This window comes from Trichechus manatus, unplaced genomic scaffold, assembly GCF_000243295.1.
Source record: "Trichechus manatus latirostris isolate Lorelei unplaced genomic scaffold, TriManLat1.0 scaffold00043, whole genome shotgun sequence".
Lineage (NCBI taxonomy): Eukaryota > Metazoa > Chordata > Mammalia > Sirenia > Trichechidae > Trichechus > Trichechus manatus.
Window position 1 is genome coordinate 14,164,945 of NW_004443979.1, and position 22,526 is coordinate 14,187,470.

Here is a 22,526-nt window from a genome sequence, read left to right on the forward strand (position 1 = left end):
ATTTATACCAGGTATGCAGGGATGGTTCAACATTAGAAAAACAATCAATGTAATCCATCACATAAATAAAACAAACGACAAGAACCACACAACCTTATCAATCGATGCAGAAACGGCATTTGACAAAGTCCAAGACCCATTCATGATTAAAAACTCTCAACAAAATAGGAATAGAAGGGAAATTCCTCAACATAATCAAGGGCATTTATACAAAGCCAAGAGCCAACATCATCGTAAAATGGAGAGACTTTGAAAGCATTCCCCTGGAGAATAGGAACCAGACATGGATGCCCTTTATCACCACTTTTATTCAACATTGTGCTGGAGGTCCTAGCCAGAGCAATTAGGTTACAAAAAGAAATAAAGGGCATCCAAATTGGTAGGGAAGAAGTCAAAGTACCCTTATTTGCAGATGATATGACCTTATGCACAAAAAACCCCAAAGAATCCACAAGAAAACTACTGGAACTAATAGAAGATTTCAGCAAAGTGTTAGGATACAAGATAAACATACAAAAATCAGTTGGATTCCTTTACACCAACAAACAGAACTTCGAAGTGGAAATCACCAAATCGATACCATTTACAATAGGCCCCAAGAAGATAAAATACTTAGAAATAAACCTAACCAGAGACGTAAAAGACCTATACAATGAAAACTACAAGAAACTACTGCGAGAAACCAAAAGAGACCTGCATAAGAGGAAAAAACACACCTTGCTCATGGACATTGTGAAAATGTCTGTTTTACCCAAAGTGATCTACAGATACAATGGAATCCTGATCCAAATTTCAATGGCATTTTTTAATGCAACGGAGAAACAAATCACCAACTTCACATGGAAAGGGAAGAGGTCCCAGATAAGTAAAGCATTACTCAAGAAGAACAAAGTGGGAAGCCTCACTCTGCCTGATTTTAGAACCTATTATACTGCCATGGTAGTCAAAACATCCTGGTACTGGTACAACAACAGATGCATAGACCAGTGAAACAGAATTGAGAATCAAGACATAAATTCATCCACCTATGAGCAGCTGATATTTGACAAAGGCCCAAATCCCGATAATTGAGGAAAAGACTGTCTCTTTAACAAATGGTGCTGGCATAACTGGATATCCATCTGCAAAAAACTGAAACATGCCTTACACCATGCACAAAAATGAACTCAAAATGGATCCAAGACCTAAATATAAAATTGAAAACAATAAAGATCATGGAAGAAAAAATAGGGACAACACTAGGAGTTCTAATACATGGCATAAACAGAATACAAACCATATATAACAATGCACAAACACCAGAAGAGGAACTAGATAACTGGGAGCTCCTAAAAATTAAACACTTTGAGGTTTTGCAGTATCTTGTAGATTTTAGAGATTAGATGCTGATCAGATTTGTTGTAGCCAAATTTTTTTTCCCAGTCTATAGGTCGTGTTTTTCCTCTTTTGGAATATATCCTAGAGAAATAAGAGCTGTCACATGAATAGATATATGAACACTCATGTTCATTGCAGCACTGTTCACAATAGCAAAAAGATAGAAACAACCTAGGTGCTCATCAACGGATGAATGGATAAACAAATTATGATATATTCACACAATGGAATACTACACAATGATGAGGATAGAAGGAAGAAAATGCCAGAGAGAGACTGGTAAAATGAGGGTGTGGGCAGAAACATCTGAGAAGACTCACGGATACAAAGACTAGGTAGCTCCATAATGAATTAGTGAAATGAAAAAACATCAAGACAATTTCTCTGGTGATATAAAATTTCCCCCTGGAAAGCTGGAGTAAACTCTGGTACTGAGGATTTAATAAAATTACAGATTAGGGGTCAAGAGTTCAGGCCCTTTAACCAAGACTATGTATCAGCTGAGTTCACCTGCCTATTCCCCATACACTCAGTCTAAAAGAACTAGACATGTCTTAAAACCCAACCCTCAGAGTAAAATAGTAAAGGAGTAGACACATATCAAAACCCAAACTGTAGTTCAATGTGGAAAAGTAGAGAAAAATTCACCCAACCACACTCTGTCAGAGTGAAGGAGCTGAGAAAGCTGAAAATCATGGCAAGCACGAAATCATTCAACAATAAGTCAAGGGAATAAGAGAACATTAAGAATTCATTGTATAAGATATAATCATATAAGATGATATAATGTCCTAATAATAACTCTACAGAAAAATGCTATAGAAGCAAGAATTCAATAAAATAAGACTCCATCAAGGAGCAAAAAATATAACAGACTAAAATTAAATGAGGAATTTCAGAGCCAAAGGAATAGATCTGTGGACAAAATAATATTGTTGGAAAATAGCAAACCAATTAGAAACAGCAAAGAATAAAAGAAATAAGGATCTGTCACCTTGGAAAATTTTAAAACATTTTATGAAATCCAGTTTTGGTGAGGTTGTGAGCAAATAGGCACTCTCATAATTTTGTCTTCAGTATTGCAAATTAGTGTAACTTTTGCAGGGGGATGTTGTAATATGAGACAAAATTTAAAGTGTACATAGTATTTTACTTAACCATTACTCTCAAAATTTATACTTGCAAAAAGCATGCCAAGATACAAACAAGAAGGTTTATTATAACACTGCTTATCTAGCACCAGATGTTCAATTTACTCCAAATTGAAAACAGCTAAGATATCTATAACTAATGGTCTGGAAGAAAATATTAGCAAAAGCTTAAAAAATGAAATAGGTAAATATCTGTTTGTATGTTTTGGGATTATACAAGTAAGGGTCACACTTCTATAGAAACAGATGAGAAATCATAAAGGTAAACAGCTTTGTAATTAACTGGTAAAAATAAATCAGACAATGTAGCATGACCTCCAGCTAGATGACCACTTTATTCCTGGAATTAAACATATTTATGTCCCACTGAAGGTCTTCACACAATAAGGGGAAGAGCCTGCCCTGGTAAGCTCACTAAATGGTGGAATAGAATAAAAGCGAACTGAGAACAGACTAGTCTCCCAAAAAGGCAGTGGCTGAGACACAAATTGAGATGTTTTATCCCTCAATCTCCCCGAAAGATAATTTGCTGCTCCCTGAGGGAGGAAGTTAGGGGGTAGAAAAAAATTATAAAGTTACTTTCTTAACTGAATTCTCCAGGGGAATGAAGCGGATGTGTCCTACTGTATGAGACATAAGAATGAAATATTTCCTATAATGAGAGAATAAAGCAAGGTACAGAGCAATGTTACTGGATAAACCTCTTTATGCAAATTAAATGCATAGTCCTCATAAAAGCTGATACCTCCTCTCATAAATAAAACTCACTCTGCATGTAGGAAAAGGAGAAGATGAGCAAGACTGAAAGAAAACTAGTACTTTATTCTTATTTCTTATTCACTTATGGGCTGAATTTGGCCATAAAAACTTTGTAAAAGAGGTAGTTTATCTTCACCCATCTTCACCTTCCAGTTCGTTCTCCTATTTTTCCTTTCTGCTTATAGATCCTACTATTTTTTTTTCTCTAAGCCCTAGTGGTACACTGGTTAAGAGCTTGGCGGCTAACCAAGAGTTGGCGGTATGAATCCACCAGCCACTCCTTGGAAACCCTGTGGGGCAGTTCTACTCTCTCTTACAGGGTCGCTATGAGTTGGAATCCACTAGACAACTTTGTTTTTATTATTATTATTAGTCTTTCCATGAACCCCTTCAGGCTATTAGTGTTCTTTTCTGTGTCTTCCATGGAAATGAATCTTATATCCCAGAGTCTGATGTTATGTTTTCAAGTCATTAAATACTCTAGAAAAACAAATCTGGCTATGTTAGACAAAATCACAGGGTTGGTAGAAAGATCTGGGTTTAAATTTCTGTGTCTTTTCCTTAGTATTCTAGATATTCTTGGGCAAGTTATATAACATCCATTAGGCACAGCTTTTTCATGTGTAAAATGCAAATATCTAAAATTATCTCAGAAGGTTTTTGCTATAAATAAATTCCTGGAAGAGTGGGCATTCAATTAAATTATAACTATAAAGAAAGAGCAGAGAGAATACCATGATATTTTTCTAATGGTGGCTATCAGGCCTTTGCAACAGTCTATTAAAGGTCTTATTTTAAGGTGAATTTTTCTTTCTAGAATCTTCCAACTATTACACTGGAATTTCAGGAAAAATACAAATATCTTCTGAATTCAAAATAAATAGCCCATATAGATACAGTTTAAAGAATATATGTATCATAGTTACATGATGTTAGACCTCATGAAGCAATAAGCAGGATTTCACAGAGTGAACTGGAAGCGCACTCAGTTTATATTAATTAATTAATTATTCATGAATAAATTAATTATTCATGAACATTTAAGAGAAATGTATGAATGATTCCAAAGCTGTTAAGCCAATTCAATTTGTGTGGATAGTGCGAGGGGGCTGCAAGGCAAGTTTAATTCATATACAAACTATCTGGCCCAATACCAGTTAATATGTGATTCCTTTCTACAGACATAAACCAGAATTCCAAATTAAAATTTACCATACTGTGCCAGAAAATTATAACAATGCATAAAATATTGGCAAAAAATATTTTTAAACTCGTATTTACAGTTTATGAATGATTGAGTGAGAGAATTGTAAACTTGGCAAAAAATAGATCATTCTTCTCCACTTGCTATTTTCTTTCTCTTGTATTTTGATAAAAAAATAACTAAACATCTGGAAATTTGCCATCTAGGGAAAATTGTGGCTCATACCTCTGGTTTAGAGTACATTGATATGGAACTATTGAAATTATTTGAAGTCTATTTCAGAGACCAATTATTCTTTTCTCATATGTATCTACTTCATAATCCTTTCACTTTCATTCCTCTAAAATGTACTGATACTGCTGACTGTATAATAAACGATGCTAGTTATTATAATAAAAGAGATACTGCTGTATCAGTCAGCTTGCCCTTCAATTCTATAAGCACACACACACACTTCATACATTTTTAGAAATGAGCCTAATTATATAACTCACACACACACCCCAAAGATATAGCTTCAAATTTGGCAGAAGGACATTTAACTTAGTTGTAATACGACCTGCTATCTGAAGGGAGGAATCTCTACTGGTTTCTTAACACAGCCAACAGAAAAAAAAAAAAAAGCCCCTCCCTCCAATGTTTGTCATTTCAGTCCCAACTGTGCTGTAGCCTTTAACTGTGTAAGACAGCAAGACAGCACATTTTGTAGATTAAACCAATAAGCTCACAAACATAAAAGAAACAAATCTCATAATTGCAGATTTCAATCAAAGGAAGAGGGATCAAAGCAAACATTCTGCTTGAAATTACACAGCTGCTATCTATACAAAATGAGAAAAACGTCTACAGCCAGCCATAATTTTGGAGAGGGAAAAAACCGTGTGGCAAACCCTGCAGTAGGACAGATTGTCTATGCTCCTCACGTCCCAATCAGTAATACAGAAATATTGAGTAATAAATTCCCTGCCTCTCTCAATCTGAAAAGCTCCCACCATCTGTGAAAGACAATTTGCAACAGCCTCAATATTAAGATTCAGTAAGCAGACGATCACTCCCATTGTGCCAAACAGTGGCTACATTTGGAGAAAAGCATAAAGCAAAACAATTAGTAACACCAAGACCCTTCTATTACAAATTATCGAGCCACCAAAACAACTAGTTTCAATTGTACAGTTTCCCTTCAACTGGAGAAGAATGCAGGAGATTGTGCATATCTGGCTACCTCTGTGGCTCGTATGTAGGCCTCAATGCTAATGTGTTGAATTATTATTGATGGCTGAGGCAGTTCTGCTCTGTTGGTGAACCAATAATGTCAAGGCAGTACCTGCAAGATTAATTATAGGACAGAATAGCCTGAGGTTTCCTGGGACTGAGACGTTAATATAGACTGAGCATTTGTTTCAGGGGATTCAACAGACAGCTGAACAAACACCTCAAGCAGTGTGATTTACACTAAATCTCTGCAGCTATATCTTAGCAGCACTTAGAAGTTTAGAACAATTGTTTTAACTGTTAGGAACAAAGCATTATGTATAATAATTTAAAAAAATCAGAAAATAAAAAATCGACAATTCTGTCAGAGTTACAAATTCAGCCTGAGCTGTAGAGATGGCATAAATAGATGACACTCTTTCACTGCAAAGAAAAATGGTCACCGCTTTATTTTTAAACAATGTCTTTGTCCCTGGAACAAGTAAAATGTGTGTTTCTCATTGATTGTATTTTCTGGAATTCTGAGCTGGGCAACAATAGTTCCTGGTTTGCTTGGAATAGTCTTAGTTTATGCCTGCTCTCCTGGAGTGACTGTTAAAAGCACACACATTTTACTCTTTAACTGTCCTATTTGGATGGTAAGTTATACGGTCACCCTAGTTATAAGGCACATGTAGCCTAAAGCACTTTCTTGCAGTGGCTAAAGTTATCTTTTATGTGAATATTCTATTTGCTTATGATGTATGGGTATTAGTACACATTCACATATTGAATGTATTTATCCAATTGCAATATTAATGTATATATATGTATATATAATCTATATGCACATTAATATTGCAATTGGATATATACATAGGAGATATATATATATATCTATAGGAGATATATATATATCATAGGAGATACATATATACACACACACATTAATTCAGTTCTTACTCTGTGCCAAGAACAACACATCTAAGGGTTTTACATGTATTAACTCTTTTAATCTTTATAAAAACATTTTGATTCTATACCAATTTAATTAATATTTTATAGCTGGTAAAAATGAGGCATGCGTTGGTTAAGTATAATGCTCATGATTACAGAGTAAGTTAGTAGAGCTCAGAATTAAATCGAAAACTTCAAGTGTCCAGTGACTAACCACTAGATATGTCTTGTAATGCGTGTGTGTGTGCCCGTGTGTGCGTGCATGCATGTGTGTTTAATGACTGCATTGCAAAGGCATATGCATAGTTCTTGCTACTTTAGAACACCTGCAATACACCAAAGAAAAGCGCATGGGTGGTTACAAAACTATGTGATGGCCAGGGGCTTGTAACTGTGTGCTGCTGAATTTGTCATTGTACGTAGGGAGAGTTTTTCATATGCAGAAAAATTATTCAAAGATAATTTATTTTATGTTGTGAGTTCATACAGCTCTTTACTTTCTCTCCATTATCTACAAGCAGCAATCACAGGGGAAGTGAAAAAAAAAAAATCCAAGACAGATTTGATCTATTGTATTAAAACTTCAAGACTGTGAAGTGTGTGATAGTTAGAAGTGAGTTATCAGACATCTGCATGGGTAAAGACAGATGCCATTGTCAGTCCTAAATAGACAGGGATGAACACTCTGCTTGTAAAAGAACTTTAATTCCAAGTAACTGGAAGGATTCCATTCATATACATGCATATAGATCACCAATCACTGGCAGTCATGTTGGATGTATTTCAGTAGAAAATTTAAAAGGCCTGGCAATCTGAATCCACCATGCTAGGTTATGCAGGTAATAGACTGTAGTTTTATTCTTGTAATCCTTTGGACGGAGGAAAACATAAGAATGGAGACTATGCCATCTACTAAGCAGAGAAGACAGGAGTCAAGGTTTTTTCCTGTCCAACATATGCTTTCCATAGTACCTTAGGTTACATTTAAAAGAGTAAGTTGAGCAAATGGTTTAGAAAGAAGCTCTAGCTCTTCTAACATCCCATACTTAGTGGCGCAGTGGTTAAGAGCTACAACTGCTAACCAAAAGGTCAGCAGTTTGAATCCACCAGCTGCTCCTTGGAAACCCTATGGGGCAATTCTGCTCTATCCTATAGCATTACTATGCATCCAAATTGACTCTATGGCAATGGGTTTTTTGTTTGTTTGTTTGTTTTTAGCTAGAGATAGTTGCTAAAACTGTTCACTTTCTATTGGTCTCCACCCCAGATGTTTTCCTCAGTTATTACATACACACTGTATTTCAGGCATGTTTGGAGTCCCTGGATAGGGCAAACAGTTAAGAGCACTCCACTGCTAACAGAAAAGTTGGAGGTTCAAGTCTACCCAGAGGTGCCTCGAAAGCAAGGTCTGGCAGTCAACTTCTGAAATATCAGCCGTTAAAAACTCTGTGAAGCACTGTCCTACTCTGACACATAAGGCGTCACCAAAAGTTGGAATCAACTTGCTGGCAACTGGAAAAAAAAGTGTTTCAGGCAATGCTCAACAAGAGGCTAGATGCTTGGGTATTGAGATGAATGAGACAGACAAGGTCTCTGCTCTCATCATTTATCCCCTTGTGGATGAAATAAGTAATATATATGTAAATAAATGGGTAAGAAAGATAGTTACTTATTCTCTTCCTTTTTGCTGACAATGCCTTTAATGCTTTTTCTCTTTTTACTTCAGTGTCATTGATGACTTCTTTTTATTCCTGTATTATCACCAAAATCTTTGATGCAATTCCCTCAGTGTTCTAGTTTTCTTCTTTTCCATTTCTATGAGGCTTTCAATCACAAAAAGCCATGTTTAAGAAATATTTTTCTGAATAGATACTATGAAATCTTAAGTATTATTTTCTTGGAGTTTTTTATTGTTTTATGTAAATATCTTTCTAAAATTAACTGGGTCTTATTATATCTTTTTATGTTGTTTCTATTTAGTACTGAATGTACAATGTGTCTTTATATTTGTTACTGTCTAAGGTTTCCTTTAGGTATTTAGCTCAGGATTTCCTTTTTGAATTTTATTATTGTTAAAATACACTTTTAAAGTTGAAATTCAGGTGCAATGTATTGACATAATCATTTTTCTTAATTCATGACACATCACCATAAAACTCTCTTATTTTATTTTTATATTTTATTCACTTTATGCTCTTCCTGCATTTCCATTTCCTTCTCCCACATTAAAAAAAATGCTATAATGTTGAATATGGAAACTTTTTTTGTGAATGTTATTTTAAAACAGGTATTTATATTCAGTGTTTGTATTTTAATTTAGGTAATGGTAATATGTTAATATGTTTCATTCTAATTATTATTATTATTTTTTACTTTACACTAGATTTTAAGATTCAGCCATGTTGCTCACATATCTAGCCTGTTGCTTTAACTGCTGCCTAGTTTTCCATAGTGTGTGTCTATCAAAGCTAACTCTACATTCATCTAATCAGGTACACTCTGCTGCAACAAGTCTCACTATTAAAGACAAACAAACAAAAAACTCATACACATTCCCTCATACATGTCTATGTGAAAACTTCTTTGCATATACTCAGTAGAATGTCTGTGTCATAGTTATAGAATGTTATAGAAGGGTTAGCAGTAAGCCTACAATCTACTCCCCGCTTCTCCTATCTTGACACCTGGGAAAGAAATAACGATGCCCTAGGCAAATCACCCTGTAAACATGCTGATGACAGAATTTCTGGAAATCACAATACTGATATTTACTAGTGTGTAAGTCTTTATTTTTTGAATGTTTTGGGGAGGATGCACCTAGTGTGTTTATGTTGTTTATTGTTAATAAACCTGGCATGTCTGCCTTGAAAATGTCATGTAACCCAGATAATTATCCGAGTATGCGTGGAGATATTTTATGACTATCATAACTCTCTTTTGTGAAAGTGATGCCCGACAAGCATCACTGAAAACACATATGTTAAGTATGTATCAGGAACATTTTTAGTAAAAATAAAGGACTTGATGAGTGCTGTTTACAGTCCTGGACTTCTCCATGTCTTTCCTGTGTCTCACAATTACCCATGCCCTGGAAATTATTAGTAAAGTTTGATATTGAATAAGATGATAGGTTAGTATTTGTCTTATTTCACTATCAACTTTTTGTCTTAGCTAACATATGCATAACTTGACTACATTTCTTAAGTAGTTACTTCCTCAGGATGTTTTCTTAGGCATTAAAAAAGGAGGATTTTTTTTGTCTTCAACACAGAACAAGTTTTTCTTGACACACATTAACTGAGACTTTGAAAATATGGCAACTGAAATCTTCACACACTCATCCAATTTTGGATTGATTTAAAACTTCAGTATTCTTTACATCAAATAGTCTTCCAGAAGCAACTATGGAAACTGATTGATTTCTCTGTTTTGTTATTACTTCTGTATACTATCAGTCCTTGTATCCCCAGTTCCTAATGACTTTGGTGTCAAAAGAATGAACTCAGAAGCACTGACAATTTTAAACATATTGGGGACGTATTAATCATATCCTTGTGACATTTTTTAACAACTAATTGCTATGTATTATCAGGTTCTTTATTTTAAAAAAGAAATATTGGAAGATATTCAGTGAGGGAGGCCAAAGTACCTTGTAGTATAACAAAGGGTAACAAGTAAAATCTTGGAAAATGTGAAGAAAGGCAAGGTGCCATTCAGGAGAATGATAGCAAAATTCAGGGAGTAATTCTTAGTGATAAGAGAGCCACTAATCATCTAGATAATTGTTACTTCACTGAGAGACAAATCTAGGACTTCACACTTCATAAGGAAAGTCCTACCACTATTTTCCTTCGTTTTTAGGGATGAAATTGTAAGAAGGAAACATCAAGAAATAATGCCTGGAATGATGTACCATAATTAAGAATGATCTTCCCAAACTTTTACTGAATTGTCATAAAATAATCCTAGATAGAGTGTTAGCCCATAGTTAAAACAACAACAACAAAAAAACAAGATGCCTGAAGGACAACCAGAGAAGCTAGAATTGTAAGGATGGAAATTTTAAGGATGGAAACTTAATGGAAAAAAACTGGAGACCATATGCTCTACTCAACAGGTACATTGAACCTCTAGATAAGGAAGTGAGTACAACACCTGATTTTTTTAATCTAGAGAAGTGTTAACAATTTAAAACATCAAAAATAAATGATTGCATTAAGAATACATTTGGCTTCAAATAAAAAAAAAAATCAGTGACTTAAATATAAAAAGGGTTTATTGTTTCCTCATAGTCACAAAATATACCTTCAGGTATCAATCTGTATTGCAAGTAGAGGGAAAAAAGAAAACAGGAGAAATTAGTGAGACTTTTGATCAGGGAGGCACTGAAACTCTCCCTGGGAGCTTCCTACAGAATTCCCTTTACTGCTTGAATTAATTTCTAAAATCAAGCTGTCAGCAGGATTGGTTCCTTCTGGAGGCTCTGGGAAACAATCTGTTCCATGCCTTTATCCTAGTTTCTGGTTTTTGCCAGCAATTCTTCGTATTCTTTGTCTTGTGGTTGCATCACTCCAATCTCTGCCTTCAACTTCCCATGACTTACTTCTCATAGGTGTCTCTATGTGTCTGTGTCCAAATTTCTCTCTTCTTAGGAATACACCAGTCATTGTATTTTGGGCCCATCCTGATCTTGTATGACCTCATTTTAACTTGATTACATTGATAAAGACCCTATTTCCAAATATGGCCTCATTTACAGGTCAAGGTGGACATGAATTTGGAGAGAACTCTATTCAACCCAGTACACAGATCATTGGCTAGAACTCTATCACATGATAAAACTTTGTTGCAAGAGAATAGCACAAGTTGCTACTTCAGGTATTAGTCTGTATTTCAAGTAGACAGAAGGAAAACAGGAAAAAATTGTGAGATTTTTTAATCAGAGAAGCACTGAAGCTTTCCCTGAAGTCTCTTACAGAATTCCTTTTATAGATCATTGACTAGAACACTATCATACAACCAAACTTTGCTCCAAGAGAATGTAAAAAGGTATGTTTTTGAACTGTGCACTTTGCTACTTCAATTGGATATTTGAAACAGCAGACCAAAGACCTTATTTTGTACTTGGGTTCTCTACTCTCCATCTCTCTCTCTCTTTCTCTCTATATATGTATTTGACCAAACTAACAACAGTACTACTAAATAGTTTTAGTTGCTTGATTTTCTATTTCTATAATTCTGTTTTACTACTACTATATGAATTATTGTAGTATACTTTCATAGCAAACTTATTTTTCAAATAGCTTCCAAATTTTTAATTGAATTATTAACTATTTCAATTTAACGAATACTGCTTTTAACCATATAATCAGATAAAAATCAAATATGCTTTCAAAAATATTATCTGTTCCAAATAATATTAATAGTTATGTAAAACAATTGTTCTGAAAATTTTCATAACCTAAGAATGTTAAAACAAATTTTAGTAACATTTCTCTGATTTTAATTAGTGTATTACTGATTCACAAGCTATCGCATTTTCTTTTTAGATTTCTGCAAGTACATATATGATTGTAAACTTTTGTAGAAAATAGTATGCATAAATAAATACAGATTTGAAGTTGGCAATGTTTGCTTTAATTGTCTCCTAATTTTTCACTCTGACCCATACCCCCTCACCCCACCATGAAATGTAAGAACCCTTGAAGGTGAGACAAGCGTTTAAATTGCCAAAAGACAGGAAGGGAAAAAATTAATTCACTCAATCAACTGAAATGTGTCTTTGAATACACCAGGGAAGACTACCAAGCTTATTATATTTAAGCAGTAAAAGTTTTAAAGTAAGAATGTAATAGAAAGTTTTGTTGCCACAAAATAGGTTGAAATAGAGCTTAACTATGAAGTGGTTATATTTCCACAAAACTATTTCTAAGCTGTAAGGGGTATCATACACAGAATAATATCTGTCATTATTCTCGGCCACAATTTTTGAAAAGACTCTGTAGAATCTAATTATTATTTCTCTCTGAGCAAAGGAGATGGTGCATATTTATGCTTCATTATCCAACATTACACAGTACTACAATAAGCAGATATTATGTTAACGTTTTCTTTTATCCCACCATATCATGGTTCTCAAATGCCTTTGAGATATAATTGAGTATATTCTTCTAAAACTTAGTTTGTTCTTGCTTAAGTATGTAGATTAAAAAAAAACACCATTTGAGTTTTAATGTCTTTTATTTTTATTCAAAATGGCATCTCTTATAGCTTTCCATTTTATAGATTTATAATACTTTTAAGAAACTGATCTTAAAGTTTGTATCAGTGTTTAATAAGAAAGCAGAAACCATAAATTAATTGAAGTATAAAGTAATGTATTACTTTCTATTATGAAAAGTAATATAATGAATTAATAACTATAGCTGTGGATTAGAATAATGAAGGCTTGTCAAGGAGAACTCTAAATAATATAGAAATAATTGACGTAAGGAGCAATTGATAGAGTATCCAAAGGAGAAGCCGCCTGAGGACTGAGATCCAGACCATGTTGAGGATGTCATAACTATTGATGCCTAAATGGCAAAGAAGTAATTGTGGTGTTGCACTAGTAGAACTTGCAGAAAATCCACCCATTGGTATTTGCCAGATATTTGCTCTCTAGAGTGCCAAGAAAATCTGTTCACAGGAAACCATCTTGTTGAGGGCATTCCACTGTGAAACTACCTAAGAGGGTTTCCATAGAAACATTTGTTCATTGGATGCTGGTGACCACCATGCACTGCAGGATACACACAGGTGAGAAGCAATCCACACTTCTAAAACTTGGCACTGGAAAAACTGCTAATGCTGTAGGATCCTTGTGCTACAAGAACCAGGGGCTGGACAAGACTCACACACTGCAGAAGCTGTGTTCTGGAGAAGCTGCCTACACTGCAAAAGTCAGATGTTGGACAATAGTGTAGTGGCTGGCACTGGAGAAATTGTCTTTGCTGCAAGAAGAGCATACCAGGATTAGGAGCAAAGCCCCTTTCATCCTGCAGCATCTCTCCAGCCGCCTCTACTGACTTATTATCATGCCAGGTAGAAAAGAAAAAATAAATGAATAAACAGCCTAGTTACATTTTTGCAGCACAGGCAATGAAGGGTGGATTTGGAGCTGAGATGCAATGAATTGATAACTGGCATCATGGCATATCAGCAATTTGAGAATGAATGGCTTTTTACAACAGAACTTCAATGAACAACTCATGAGGAAAACAAAAGTGAGCCCAGCAATATTATCTAATATAAGATCACCAAATTTTGAATATCTATGACACATGAAGTTCTGAATACCTAAGAAAAGCAAAATGTTCAAGAATTGAAGAAATACTTCAAAAGTAAGGTCCAAAAAACAACAGATCTTATTTTTCTATTTAATAGCTGTAGCACTAAATTATATAAAGTATATGTGAGAACTACATACATTAAATTTCTACATAATTTTGACAAAATATTTTCCACTGGTTTTAAGTTGTATTGCTTGCAATTTGGATGTAAGAATGTGGTATTCTATCAATTTTTAAGTCACTAGGGAAATAATAAAATACATACTAAGAAATAAAATAAACTTCTTTCTCAAATAGTGGCCTTTTATTAGTGTATTCTGTCTTTCCTAATCTAGTTTACCTCTTTTTTCCTTTTATATGCAATAAGGAAGGACCATAAAAATCACTCATGATTCTACTACTATCCCTGAGAAGCACCATGCTATCCAATCTATAGATCCTAATGTTTGATTAGAAATTCTCATTATTTTCTACTATGTGGTTTTTAATATTTGTCACAAAATACATGTGCATAGCTAAAAAAAGAAAATACTAAAACCCACAACAACAAAATTTCCCTGCTTTACCATTAACTCCCCTCCACCATCGTTAGTGATTATCTAGAGGCAGCTAACTGCTTTTAACCCTTTCAGTGTTTACTCTCTAGCTTCTTGTTTCTAAAATAACATACTAATTATTCTATTTCTTGTTGTTGTTGTTATTTTTCCAATTTTAGCCATCATCTACTGGCATCTATTATAGAAGTTGAGAATTTAGGTATCAGCTTGCTGCCACCTCCCCCAACGTAGCAATAATATTCCTTTCCCCGTGTTAAAAAATGAAGTTAAAAATAACTTTTGATTAAATCATAGTTTAATTGCTTATTGACACAAAAAATAAGCTATGTTGTTGTTAGTTGCCATTGAGTCAATTCCAACTCATAGCAGCCTCATGTGTTACAGAATAGAACTGCTGAACTATAGAGTACATGATAATTATTTTTCCCTTCTTGTACAAGTTTTGCTTTTTTTGGAGTTGATCGTTTAGTCATATTTGCTTAATTTTTTAGGAACTCATCCAGATCAACCTTCTAATAAAACTTCTAACTGTATTTTCAAGTATAACAGAATTTTTTCCTAACATTATTTTATTTTCCTTGCGGACATTAGTGCTGGAGCATTGTCAACTTGGCATTACCACTAGCCCCTTCAAAGTTCTCTTCTGCAGTTTAGAAGATAAGATAGGAATTACATTTCTCAGTATCCTTTCACTCATAACATTCCAGGTTAGATTCAGCCAACCATAGGCACTCATGTGGTATTTTAAAGGCAGAATAATGAAGGGAGGACATTATGTGGAGATGTTGTAGCCAGATGCTTAGGTCTGTGTGAAAATGAATGTGGTGTCCATATGAACTCTTGAGATTCAGCCTCTTTGCATCTGCCACCAATATAATTGGAAAGAATTTCCTGAGATGCTTGAGACTTTCAGTGGGTTCCTGCCTAGATAGTTCTTTAGAACTATCTGCCTTGGTGCCTCAGGCTGGGACTTTCAGTGGCAGCTTCCCTGACCATCACTGCCCAATGTCTCCCAAATGTTGTGTTAGCTTTCTCTCCCTATAATAAAATCTTCTTTCTTGTGCTGTATAGAGCACTTTCTGCTTCCTTAAACAAATCTTGATTAATACTACGTTCCTCCTGGAAGCCAGGCTGCTCTTGCTCTAGCTGGGACTTTCTGCTCTCTAGGCCCACTGCCCAAATGGAGTGATTGGAACTCCTTAGACATCATCTTGGTGAATCCTTCTTCTGTCCCAAAATGTTTAATCCCCTATATCCTGGTCTACATTTTAAGTGTTTTCTTAAAATAAGTAGTTTACTCACCTACCAGAACCTTTTTGAAAATAAGTGCAGAGGAGATACATTTTTGTTTATATTTACCCTTTTCAAGTTGGAAAACAATTGTATTCTATATTTGTATTGATAAATGCAAGTAGTTTAGTTGCAAAATTTGATATAGGAAAGCTATTGCTGCATTGCATTCTAAATTCCAGCATACCCGATCACTTGTATGTCTCATGTTTCATTAGTTTTTATTTCCAGAAGCTCATTAGCATTTTTTCTTTGTCCCTAGAGTTCTGAAATTGCATAATAATGTTTTCATGAATTTTTTAAACAATGTTATTGAGATACAATTCATATACTATAAACTCACCCATTTAAAGTGTACAATTCCTTATTTTTTTGTATATTTACAGATACGGGAAACTGTCACCACAGTCAATTTAGAACATTTTCATCACCTCAGAAACAAACCCTGTACACTTTAGCTATCACTCACTAAACCCCTATCCCTACCACCTAGTGCTCAATAACCATTAATTTTTGTCTCTATAGACTTTTTTATTCTTGGTTTTCATATGAGTGAGATAATACAATATATGGTGTTTTGTGACTGGCTTCTTGCACTTGGCGTAATGTTATCAAGGTCCATCCAAGTTGTAGCATTGCTTTTCATGACTGAATAATATTTCATTTTTTGGATGTACCACATTTGTTTATCCATTGATCAGTTGTTGGGCATTTGGGTTCTTTCCATTTTTGGTTATTATGAACAATGCTGTTATAAACATTTGTGTACAAGTTTTTGTGTGGACATAGGTTTTTGTTTCTCTTGGTTACATATTTAGGATTGGAATTGAAGGGTCATATGGTAACTCTGTTTAACCATTTGAAGAGCTGACAGACTCTTTTCTAAAGTGGCTGCACCATTGTACATTCCCACCAACAGTGTGGGAGAGTTTCAATTTCTCCACAACCCCATTAACAATTATTATCTTACCTTTTTATTCTAGCCATCCTAGTGTGTGTGAAGTCACATCTCATTGTGATTTTAATTTACATTTTGCTGATGACTAATAAGGTGAAGAAGCATCTTTTCATGTGCTTCTTGGTCATTTGTTTGTCTTCCTTGGAGAAATGTCTATTCAGGTCCTTTGCCCATTTTTTAATTGGGTTGTTTGTCTTTTTGTTATTGAGTGTTAAAAGTTCTTTACGTGTTCTAGGTACAAATCCCTTATCAGATATATGATTTACAAATATTTCTTTTAGTCTATGAAGTTATGAAGTTAAAAATAACTTTTGATTAAATCATAATTTAATTACTTATTGACACAAAAAATAAGCTATGCTGTTATTAGTTGCCATGGAGTCAATTCCAGCTCATAGTGGCCTCATATGTTACAGAATAGAACTGCTGAACTATAGAGTACATGATAATTATTTTTCCCTGGCTATGCTCTGTTACTTTCTTGATGTCTTTTGAAGCAAAATACTTATAATTTTGATGAAGTTCAGTTTGCCTTTTTTTTTTTTTTCTTTTCTTGCTTGTGCTTTTGGTGTCATATCTAAGAATCCTTTGCTCTTTTCTTCCAGTACCAAAAGTAGAAAATTAGGTTATTGAATTGAGATCCTTCTTCTTTCTTAATGTAGATATTTAAATGATTATAAATTTCACTCCAAGCATCACTTTAACGGCATGCCGTAAGTTTTGATATATTATGTCTATCTGAATTAATTTCTAATTGTTTACTGATTTTCCTTTTGATTTCTTTCTTGACTCAGTGGTTATTCAGAAGTGTTTTGTTTAACTTCCACATACTTGCAGGCTTCCAATATTTTTTCCTGCTATTCATTTCTACTTTTTAAATTGTAGTCGGAGAACATACCTTATATTATTTCTATCCTTTTAAAATGTATTGAGGTTTGTTTTACAGTTTAGCTTATAGACTAGAGTAGGAATATTTTATGTACACTTAAGAGGAAAGGGTATGAAACTTTTTTTTGTAATTGGGCTATTTGTTTTCTTACCATTGAGTTTTAGGAGTTCTGTGTATATATATATATACATATATATACACATATATATATTTTATACACACACATATATATATTTATTTATTTTCCTTCCTTCTTTTTTTCCTTTTTATTGTGCTTTAGGTAAAAGTTTACAGCTCAAATGAATTTCTCATTAAAAAATTTATATACATATCAGTAAAAATATGGAACGCTTCGTGAATTTCGGTGTCATCCTTGAACAGTGGCCATGCTAATCTTCTCTGTATAGTTCCAATTTTAGTGTATGTGCTGTGGAAGTGAGCACTCTGTGTATTTTGGACACAAGGCCCTTGTTAGATAAGTATTTTGTAAATATTTTCTCCCAGTCTGTGATTTGTCTTTTCCTTATCTTAACAGTGTCTTTCACAGAGCAGAAGTTTTTAATTTTAATGAAGTTCAATTTATCTTTTTTTAAAAAAAAAAAAATCAGTTTTGCTGTTGGTGTTTTTTCTAAAAGGTCATTGCCAAATCCATAGTCACCTATATTTTCACCTAGGTAATATTCTAGAAAACCCCTGACTGTGTAATGGTTAAGCGCTTGGCTGCTAACCGAAAGATCCACGGTTGGAACTCACCAGCAGCTTCGCAGGAGAAAATACCTGTCGATCTGCCCCTGTAAAGATTACAGCCTAGGAAACCCTATGGGGAAGTTCTAACTCTGTCCTATAGGATCGTTGTGAGTTGGAATCAACATGATGGCAGACAACCACAATCTTTTAGAAGTTGTATAGTTTTGTATCTTAACTTTAGGTTTATGATCCATTTTGAGTTAATTTTTGTGAAAGATGTAAGTTCTGCATGTAGGTTCTTCTTTTTTTTTTTTTGCTTGTGGATGTCCTGTTGTTCCAGCACTTTCTTCACTGAATTGCCTCTGCTCCTTGACAGTCAACTGGCAAAGAGCAATTAACCATATTTGTGGAAGTCTTTTCCTGGGCTCTGTATTCTGTTCCATTGATCTGTCTATTCTTTCACCAATACCATGCTGTTGATCACAGTAGCTTTGTAGTAAGTCTTGAAGTTGAGTGGTATTAGTTCTTGGACTCAGTCTTTGGGTCTGGCTTCTTTAACTTAGCATAATGTTTGTGAGATTAATCCATGTTGTTGTTTTATAAGTAATTTGTTCCTTATTGTTGCTGAGTAGTTTTCATTGTGTGGATATACCACAATTTACTTATCCATTCAGAGGTTGATGTACAATCGTATAGTTTTCAGCTTTTTAGTTGAATAAAGCTTTTAAATAAAGTTTCCATGAATGTTTATATACACATCTTTCTGTAAACATGTATTTTTATCTCTCTCAGATAGTCTTAGAAGTGGATGGATGTTTAACTTTATGAGGTTTTCCATACTGTTTTACTCTGTGATTGTATCATTTTGTATTCTGAACTTTGTATTGAGCAACCACTGGCCTTTTATATTTAGAAACCTATGTCTTTTGCTTAAAGAAACTTGTTACAGTATATGTTTGAAAATATCATTCTTTTTTTTTTTTTCCTTCTGTTCTCTCTATGCAGAAATTTCATTACTTAGGTGTTAGCTTTTCTGTATAAACATTTTAATTTTATAAATTTTATCATGAATCAGAAAAGAGATTTCTTTAGAAATCTATACTGTTTTCACCCTCCTGGGACTAAAAAAGTGAGACCAGTAAATTTTAATTTATAATATATGTCAAACTAAAATGCTGGCTTTCTTTCTATTAAAATTCTCCCAATCATAAAAATTGAGCAAAATAATTAAAAGTATGCAAATATACTATTTTGCATTTTTTTGCAATAAGATTAATATGTTAATAAAAATGGTATACTTACTACATTTTATTTATTATTATTTATTCATTTATTGTATTTTATTTGGGTTTTCAAAATTCCAATTATTATACTGCAATGGTATCTGCTTTTTTGATTTTTTTTTTAACAAAATTGGCTTAAAGTGTGAATATACTGGCTATACTCTGTTTCTTTAGAATGAATAGAAATAACACAGTTGCACAGCCATTTTCATAGAAAAAATATCAAACTTCATAAACAATTAAATAGATTAAAGCACCTTCTTAAGAGATGGGCTTATTGAGAGTTTGGGGAGTTAAATACTGAATTTCCATTAAAATGACTGAGAAATTGTGCATGAAGTTTCCTACTTCCCTTTATGAACAATCTCCTTTTCCTGTTGAATTTGAAGAAAAGGAATTATTCCACAGTTTAAAGAGTACCTAGCAATCTTGTCAACACAGACTTCTCTCATTTTAAATACAGTATTATGAGTATTTCTGACATTCTAACTGAATAACAGGTGTTCCTGTTTTACATTTTACTCAGATTTGTCTACTGCTCCAGTGCAAAATATTATATCTATTTCTATTTCTTATACAGAATTGTGACCAGTCTGCTATTATAAAACTCAACCCTAAGTTTTCATTTTTCATTAACTTTAAGAAAACTCAGTGTACTGAAATATCTGACTTCCTTGGAGAAAGAAATTAAATTTTTTCTAGTGCAAAGTTGATTCATGGCAAATGTGTTAGAAATTTATGAAACACAAAAATTAAGAAAGGAAAAATTTCTTTTAACCCATTTTTTTCTTTACTATTAAAGAAAATTTTAAAATTCCTGAAACCTAGTCTAGCTCACCAACATTCTGTTTGGCCAGACTTTTTTTATTTCTTTTTTCCCACATTATACCCATATATACAGCCAGTTTATCATGAGTTTTGTGGATAACATGATTAAAATGAACAGTTTACCTGAGGAAGACTAATACATTATTTTCAACACTTTGTAACTCTACATTAGGCCTTCAATGGGGAATCCTCAATTATAGCAGATACTATTTATGTACCACCTTATATTCCCTTCACCCATCTGAGTTACCTGAGGTCGTGATAGACCATTTAGCATGTTGATAACTTCCATCTTAGTTTCCTTGTATTGTTGTAACAGAAATACCGCAACTGGGTGCCTTTAAAACACATAAATTTATTTTTCATAGTTCTGGAGGCTAAAAGTCCAAATCAGAGTCTTAGCCATGTCAATTCCTTCCCTGATTCCTTGGTTTGTAGGTGATCCTCACATGGCGCCTGTCTTCACCCTGTGTATGCATGTGCTTCTGTGTCCATTCTGCTCTTTTCATGACTCATAAAATGGTTAGGTGGAGAATCCAACCTACACTGGTATGACCTCAACTGATTGATTGACTAGATTTAGAACCCACATATTCTGATCTAATTAACATAATAAACAAAACCCTATATCCATCCACAGGTATATGGGTTAAGATTCCAACATATACATTCAAGGTGGGGGACACAACTTACTCAAGTACAGCTTCCTATTTAAATGCCTGCATCTCTCAGCTTTTCTGGTGCGGGCTAGGGAAAGGCTTTCTCAGATATTGAAATGGTCTGCTTATTGTGCCCAAGTGGAACTGAGAAGAGTGAGGGATTCAGTGTCCCAGGGGGGCAACCCTCAAACAATGGGGGATGAATGTTGGTGGATTAAAGCTTCAGCCTCCCCATCCTCTGGTGGGACAATTTAGAGGTGTGTTCCATTTAGTATCTCAGAAGTTCCTCTATGTTTGAGCACTGACTGCTCACAAAGATAACCTACTGATTTATATGCTTTCTTGGCTTTTCTCTATTCCCTGTCTCACATTTATTAGTCACACACGTATACTTCTTTGGATTACATCCAAAGAACTTGTACCTACTCCTTGTTTCAATGTCTGATTTAGGAGAAACCTATATTAAAGCAACTATAGAGAATCGTAGAAAACAAAAATCCTCACAACTGGATCAGTAAGCAACATCATGATAAACAGAGAAAAGATTGAGGTTGTCAAGGATTTCATTTTACTTGGATCCATAATCAACCCCCATGGAAGCAGCAGTCAAGAAATCAAACAGTGCATTGCATTGGGCAAATCGGCTGCAAGAGATCTCTTTAAAGTGTTAAAAAGCAAAGATGCCAACTTGAGGACTAAGGTGCACCTAACCCAAGCCATGGTGTTCTCAATCGCCTGCAAAAGCTGGACAATTAATAAGAAGACTGAAGAATTGATGCCTTCGAATTGTGGTATTGGCAAAGAATATTGAACTGCCAAAAGAATGAAAAAATCTGTTTTGGAAGAAGTACAGCCACAATGCTCCTCAGAAGCAAGGATGGCGATACTATGTCTCACATACTTTGGACCTGTTGTCAAGGGATCAGTCCCTGGAGAAGGACATCATGCTTGGTAAAGTAGAGGGTCAGCGAAAAGGAGGAAGACCCTCAACGAGATGGATTGACACAGCGGCTGCAACAATGGGCTTAAGCATAACAAAGATTGTGAGGATGGCGCAGGACTGGGCAGTGTTTCGATCTGTTGTGCATAAGGTTGCTGTGAGTCTGAACTGACTCAACAGCACCTAACAAGAACAACAACAACAGAATTATTCACATTATTATCCCCAAAGCACTAAAAGAAAAGAAAAAATACTCTTAATAAAAACAATGCAATTTTTTCAATGGAAGCAATTAGAGTTATCTGAATACTAATTTTAATTTTCTAATTATTTTGCATGAGCATATTGTAGATTATTAATTTTACAATACAGTCCATTAATTTTGTACTTTGTGTAAAGCAATATTGAAGCAAGCATCTGTGTAAATATCTCACTCAGTCACTATGAACATCATAGTTGGGTCCT

The 22,526-nt window shown here is 34.3% G+C and overlaps 1 non-coding gene across 1 annotated transcript; it reads right to left on the reverse strand.

Moving 5' to 3' along the window:
- Positions 1–18,000: 18,000 nt before the first annotated feature.
- On the reverse strand, positions 18,001–18,107 carry LOC111820587 (U6 spliceosomal RNA). Its single transcript, XR_002824123.1, has one exon. It is a non-coding gene; the product is annotated as a U6 spliceosomal RNA (small nuclear RNA).
- Between the last annotated feature and the right edge of the window lie 4,419 nt (positions 18,108–22,526).